At 30.5% G+C, this 6619-nt stretch overlaps 1 long non-coding RNA gene across 1 annotated transcript in view; it reads right to left on the bottom strand.

The window, feature by feature from the left end:
• Positions 1 to 6391, bottom strand: part of LOC128035615 (uncharacterized) — an 8030-nt gene extending 1639 nt beyond the window's left edge. The window contains exon 1 of the long non-coding RNA XR_008192141.1: positions 6127 to 6391. This is a non-coding gene — a long non-coding RNA (uncharacterized LOC128035615). The remainder of the gene's footprint in view (positions 1 to 6126) is intronic.
• Positions 6392 to 6619: the final 228 nt, after the last annotated feature.

Below are 6619 nucleotides of genomic sequence, written 5' to 3'. Positions count from 1 at the left end.
AAGCTATTACGATATCGGAAACATGAAAATTATTAAAAACGGGACAAGAAAACATACCTAATTAAGCCAAATAAGTTTGCTCAAAATCCAATTTCCATTGCCAGGGTTTTCATATTTTAATTTGGGAAAGATGATGATAAATGATGATATATTAGATTTTTATTATTTATCATCTTTAATTATTTCATCTTTTCAATTTCATCCTTTTCTTTATTTAATTTTCCATGGATGAATCATCATACTTATCTACTAACTCCTCTTAATGATCTATTTGCCATATAAGGACCTCCAATTTTGAATTCCATATCTATTTGATACCTATAGCTACTAGAACTCAACTTTTGCATTTTATACAATTTGGTCTTTTCATCACTTAAACATGTAATTGGTAGACCATAAAATAATGTTAAAATAAATTTTCTTTTGGATTCAGATTTGTGGTCCCGAAGCCACTATTTTGATTTCACTAAAAATGGGTTGTTACAGTACATGCCATGTAACACCCAAATTCGGTCTAAACGTTATGATAGAATCTGACGATGTCACATTGTAACACCCCTTACCCGTATTCGACGCCGGAATAAGGTACGAGACATTACCAGAACGCATACACTTATAAACATGTTAAACCGAGTTATAAAATTTCATTCAAATTTAAACTCTTCAAATTTTTAACATGCTTTTATAAATCTTCACGTTATAACTTCAAAATACTATATTTGTAACAAATACGGCTTCTGAGACCTAATACATACTCATGTAATTCAATACTTCATTTCCATTTCATTTAATTCACGATTCTCATGTTCACGATTCAATTCAATTTCTCAATCCAATATACATTTCAATACCACAACAATTCTTTTAATTCAAATCATATCATTTGCAATTTCCATTTAATTCACATACAATTCAATTTCATTAAGTTCAATACTAATACATATTTATCGTTAAACTTAACGTCCCCTTTTTGCATCATTTTACACTTCAAGCATGAACCTAGTATTTCATTTCCTTTCCACTCCCGTTTCCCATGCATATCACACAAGATATAAACATTACACTCAACCATAGTCGCAAGCTAGTCTTTTTGAAGACTAACCACATGATAAACAATTTTAATAAAGATTACAAACTTTAAACCTTACGACCCTTTTATGATCACAAGCATATTTCCATCTAGAATTTACCATCTCAATGCATAATTTTATAAATTTAATGTGGCGTAATCCAGCCACAACTTGGCCAAAGCCTAAGCATACACACCAAACATGCTAGCCAAATAAACATATAGTATAAGCATTATAAGCATGGATAAGCACCACATTTATTTATGTATCAAACTTATCAACATGAGTTAATTCATAAACCATTTCTGACATTGCTACATACCAAATCATATACCAAGTATACCACATGCACATACTATGAAACTTTATTTTCTCACATGAACTTTAACTATAACTAATAATGCACAATTATAAACATCACTTCTTTTCAATCGTTTATCGATTATAATCGAGCATATGGCCAATCATACACAAATCATTCATATGTTCTTCCAATTTTCCTCCTCCTCTCCATTCCACATCCTTAATGTGTATAACACACTTAAACAACATTAACTACAATTTCACTATTCACTCACATGTATATTCAATGCTATCTATTCAAGTCAGAGTCACTAAATTATTTTTACTCAGAGCTAAAGAACTCCAAATTAAGATTCGTAAATTTTCCCCAAAACTAGATTCATATATCTTCCTACCATAAAATTTTCAGAATTTTTGGTTTAGCCAAATAGTACAGTTTATTCTTTAAAGTTTTCCCTGTTTCACTGCTCGACAGTTCTGACCTCTATTCGCTAAAAATTAATTATCTCATTGTACAAAATTCAAATATTGTTTTCGTTTGTTTCTATTGAAAATAGATTCACTGAGGATTCTAAAAATATAAACTTTATCCCATAATTATTTTTGTACAATTTTTTACCATTTTCCAAAGTCATAATAAGGGATTCTAAACTCATTCTGACTCTATCTAACTAAAATTCAAATATCTCAAAATATATAACTCTTTTGCTTGCTCTATTTCTTTTATAAAATAGACTCATTCAGATTAAATTTAATATATTATTCAGCCTCTAATTCAATCTAAAACATTTTGGTGATTTTTAAAAGTCACACAATCGTTCTTGTCTAAACTATTTTATTGTTAAATGTACTCTTTCATAATTTCACTTTTTTACTTTCAATCACAATTCAATTTCAAAATTCACTTTTCCATTTCTAAGTCGATATTCAATTCAATCCACACCTATATTCATTATTCAATTACACTTTGTCAATTTCCCAATGAACACTACAGAATAATAACAGATACTTGGTGGATTTAGCACATAGCAACCACCTTAGTAATTAATGATGTCCGGTGGAATCAGCACATAGCAACCACCTTACTAATTAATGATGTTAGGTTCACATAGTAGCCTGCACATAGTACTATACATGTGACCATTACCATCCGATACACGTAGTAGCCTGCACATAGTACTACACACGTGATCAAAACTATCCGGTACACATAGTAGCCTGCACATAGTACTACACATGCGACCTATCATTCCGGTACACGTAGTAGCCTGCACATAGTACTACATACGTGACCATTACTTTCACTTTTACATAGTGGCCTACACACAATCCGTGCCACACATGTGATCATTTCTGTCACTTCATTCGTATCCCTTTTTATTCCAAAGGTTCATTCGGGAATTTTTCACTTTTTCTCACTTTTCTTTTTATCGATCAATTTCAATTTCTCGTCTTTCTTGATTTATAACAATACATTTAACTTATATAACATTCACACTATTCATTCCAGTCCAAAAATCATACTTTGGAAAAATTATATTTTTGCCCCTAAAGTTTCACAAAATTATGATTTTGCCCCTAGGCTCGTAAAATAATTTTTATTCAATTTCCTTGCATTTTAGGCCTAGCTGAACCATTTTCACAGCTATAGCAGTCCACAATACTCACTTATTCACACACTTGTGACATATTTTATAACTTTTACAAATTAATCCTTTTAGGCATTTTCATCGGAAATTACTTAGTACAAATCGTTTATCACACTCCAAACATTCATATTCTTCCATAAAACATCAAAATACATGCATACCATTAATAGGTAAATTTTTAAACACAAAACCTAATTCAAAACAATGGTAAAAATAGGTAAATCTTGTTACGAGGATTTCAAAAACGTAAAAATCATTAAAAACGGGGATAGAACGTACTTACAATCGAGCTTGGAAGCTTGACAAACCCTAGACATGGTTTCTCCATGCAATTTTCAGCCTAGGGGTTGAAGATGGACAAAAATTGACTTTTAATTTTGTTTTAAATTCATTTTAATAACTAAATGACCAAAATGCCCTTAATGAAAAACTTTGGAAACATACCTAACCATACCCATTTTTGTCCACCAACTTAACCAATGGTCTAATTAACATATAAATACCTCCAATTTAAAATTTCATAACAATTGGACACCTTTAACATATAGAACTCAACTTTTTCACTTTTTACAATTTAGTCCTTTTGACTAAATTGAGTGCCCAAACATCAAAATTTTTGAACGAAATTTTCACAAAATCATTTTGTGAAATCTTAGACCATAAAAATATAATGAAAATAATTTTTTTTCTCGTCGAATTTGTGGTCCCAAAACCATTACTCCGACTAGCCCCAAATTCGAGCTATTACAAGCCAATATAATTAAGGGTGGAACAATCAAACATTTCTAAGACTGGGATTGTGGATGGAATGTTGAGGTCAAAGCTCGAAAACACAATCTTGAAGTAAATCTAACCTATGCACGATAAAAAAATAGACGCTAAGTAAAGTTCTCAGTGGTTTTTCCATAACTTAAACATCTAACAATAGTATAACCACTTCTATCCCAAGTAAAATAATTCAATCATACAATATTCATCAACCTAGTGTAATATAAATATAAGACTCCTTTACGTACATGCTCTATTATATACCATCGATATTTCTATCCCGTTCCATATAACAATTAAATTATACAACTTTCTTTTCTTTCCCCATTTAGCCCTTATTTTGATAATCAATTTTAACCATAGCCTTTTAGTCTATAATTATTATTAACTTACTTCAATATTGTACAATAAATCATATTAAGAATACACGATAACTAAATTAGTTTCAGGTCATATCATTACAAATCGAAAGCTCGCGTTACCTGTCGTCATCTCGTCTTCCTTTTCCTTTGGGAGTTCTTAGATTTAATTTGTTGATTTGACTAAGAGTGAGCAAAATTCGATTTGACTTGAAAAAATTGAAAAAAAAATTCAAATTTTGAATTAAACGAATTGAGTTATTTGAGTCAACTTGATTTTTTTTCGAATTTGAATAACTCGAATAATTCAAATACCAAACTATAATATTTTACATTTTACCCCAAACTCCCAAATCTCTTTACTTTCCCCCCAAAACTTTTACTCCCCTCCTATCCCACCCTTTCTACCCCAAACCCATCTCCCCCTATTCTTTTTGAATATTCCCCCTCCCCCAAAATTTTACTCCCTCAACCCCCAAAACCTTTTTATTTTCCCCCTAAACTTTTACTTCTCACCCTTTATCCCCAAACCAAAAATTAAAATAATCTAAAAAATCCCAAACCTAAATAGTAATAATTTTATTTATATCTACCATTTATATTATTAAATTAAATTTTACATTTTGTACTATTTATATTATTGAATTGTTTAATCATATTGAATATTTATAAATTTTTGTTAAAATTGAATTAGTGATGATGGCCATAAAATATTCGTGTTAAAATTTTATGTTGGTATCAATTTCACATTTTATCTTTAAGATAACCAATTAGGTTTACGACAAAACCTAAAAATCGATCACTGATCCAATTTGAGTACCTCTACAGGATAGACCTCAACAGAAAACTGAAGAGTAACGACAGCAAGTGATTGAGTTTAGTAGTTGCTCATATACAATTATTGACTCTAGAAATATAGTAATATGGAGAAGACAAAATTGTTTCAAGCACCGACAGAAATAGAAGTGCCCCTTGTTTCAAAAAGAAGAGGACGGGTTATTATTAAAAAAAAAATTACATTTTTTACATTTAATATATTTTTAATTTCAAAATACTTAGTGACAAGAAACATAACATAATTGAAACAAGCAAGTAAAGAAGTTAATCCATATATAAAAGATTAATAAATAAATTATGAAGGGATGAAAGTTAATAACAAATTTGATTATGGTGGGAAAATTTGATTACGATGGATGACAGTGATTATAAGGACCCAAAATCATTTTTTTTTAATTTAACTCGAACAAGTATATTTGATTAAATTCTATTCAAATTTCATCTCACTTAACTTGATTTGAGAAAATTTTAAATTGAGTTAGAATGATAAAATAAGATTCGTCAACTCGATTAATTTGAAATTTTTTCATTCGATTCGATTCGATCGAACGCTCAACCCTAGATTTGACAACACGGACCACCCTAAACAGAACTTTAAATTTGCGCACTGCATTTAACATAACCAAATTTAGACTGCACCGAAACCGAACGGTCTGCTCTTTAAGTTAAGGCACGAATTAGCCATTAATTACAAGAAGGTTTAACATGAAACTTACCAGAAAATCTTCGACATTACCGCATTTAAATTCAGTAAAAACAAAACCAGAAATGTCCTGTTTTGGACAGCATTAGTACATGCTTTTTTTTTTTTTGGTGAAAAGCATTAATGCATGCTTTGGACAGCATTAATCTTCCACATTACAGCATTTAAATTCAACTTAAACACTATAAATATGTCCTACTTCGGACAGCCAATAATCCATATCATAGCAGCGCATTAAATCAACTTAAACACTATGATTATGCCCTAATTCGGACGGCCAATCCATATCATAACAGCACATTAAATCAACTTAAACACTATAATTATGTCCAAATTCGGACAGCCAATAATCCATATCATAACAGCACATTAAATAAACTAAAACACGATAAAATAATTTATCCATCAACCAAGCATAATAGTGGCAAGAAACTTACCAAAAAATAGACCCCTATTCTAGTTTAGTCTTCCCTTTTGCCGATTGGTACCTCCTCCTCCTTGCAAGCTTGGAACTCTCACTTGAACAATTTAATTCCTTATTTCATTCACCATGCAACCGAAACTCTCCCTAGACCCTAGTTCTCTTATTCAAAGCCAGCCAAGGAAGATGAGAAATGGTAGAAGGAAAAAATGAAAATCAATTCCTTCCTTGGTTTGTCCGTCCCACTTGCCCTCACTAATTTAATTTCCCCTCCAATTAGAATAAAGATAAAATGGTGATAGTTGATGGCAATTTTGGCCAACTAAACTTAATAGCCGGCCACTCACTTCTCATTTGTCTCCCATAAAGTATGTTATATGTATATAATATATTTAACCTTCATTACTTAATTCCATGTAGCTACTTAATTTTTTTATTAATATTCTTTGCTAATTTAATTAACTGATCATCATTAGTTTCAAAGTACCTTAATGACTTTAATGTGATTA

The sequence above is a fragment of the Gossypium raimondii genome, chromosome 12 (genome assembly GCF_025698545.1).
Source record: "Gossypium raimondii isolate GPD5lz chromosome 12, ASM2569854v1, whole genome shotgun sequence".
In the NCBI taxonomy this organism is placed as follows: Eukaryota; Viridiplantae; Streptophyta; class Magnoliopsida; order Malvales; family Malvaceae; genus Gossypium; species Gossypium raimondii.
The sequence above is the reverse complement of the archived record's forward strand: the minus strand, read 5'-3'. Positions and strand labels throughout refer to the sequence as shown.